The sequence below is a fragment of the Limulus polyphemus genome, unplaced genomic scaffold (genome assembly GCF_000517525.1).
Source record: "Limulus polyphemus unplaced genomic scaffold, Limulus_polyphemus-2.1.2 Scaffold4078, whole genome shotgun sequence".
Lineage (NCBI taxonomy): Eukaryota > Metazoa > Arthropoda > Merostomata > Xiphosura > Limulidae > Limulus > Limulus polyphemus.
The window spans coordinates 27125-27735 of record NW_013669688.1 but is presented as its reverse complement, the minus strand read 5'-3'; positions in this window follow the sequence as shown (position 1 = coordinate 27735).

Here is a 611-nt window from a genome sequence, read left to right as displayed (position 1 = left end):
TTTTCACTATCAAATAAAAGACATATATCACTTAGTGTGCAATTAAAACAACAGCAGAATTAAAAAACTTACTTGTTTAATGAGATGGTATTCTCTTCGCGAATCCCCAGGGGTCCGGGGACCACAGGTTGGGAATCACTTGTTTTGGTATTTAGCTGAGCGGCTCATAGAACGACTCTGAGTTTGTTTGTTTTTTCAAGTACAAACTTTTCGCTCATAGCTCCGCCATCTCTTGACCGATTTCACATCTAATGACAGTTTTGAACTCAGGAGGTCAAACCCTTTCGAGTGATGCATTTGACCACGCCCCAGGTCCCATAAATTAATTTACTCTAATCCTGCCTGAAATAATTTCAATTTCGGGCACGGTTAGATTATGACGATATACCTCGAGGTGCTACGTGGTTTGACAGGAACTTGGAATATTGTTTTATTAGTGACAATAGAATCCGGAATGTTCGATGTGTGAACACCATGATGGACTGTTTATTCTTAGCCCTTTTATGGGCTAACAGTGTGTGGTGGAACACTTGGTAAACTGCTGATCTTTTCAAACAGGTGATTTTTCGATTATCCAGACAAATTTGTTGAAACTGTAGCTCACAGTTGTT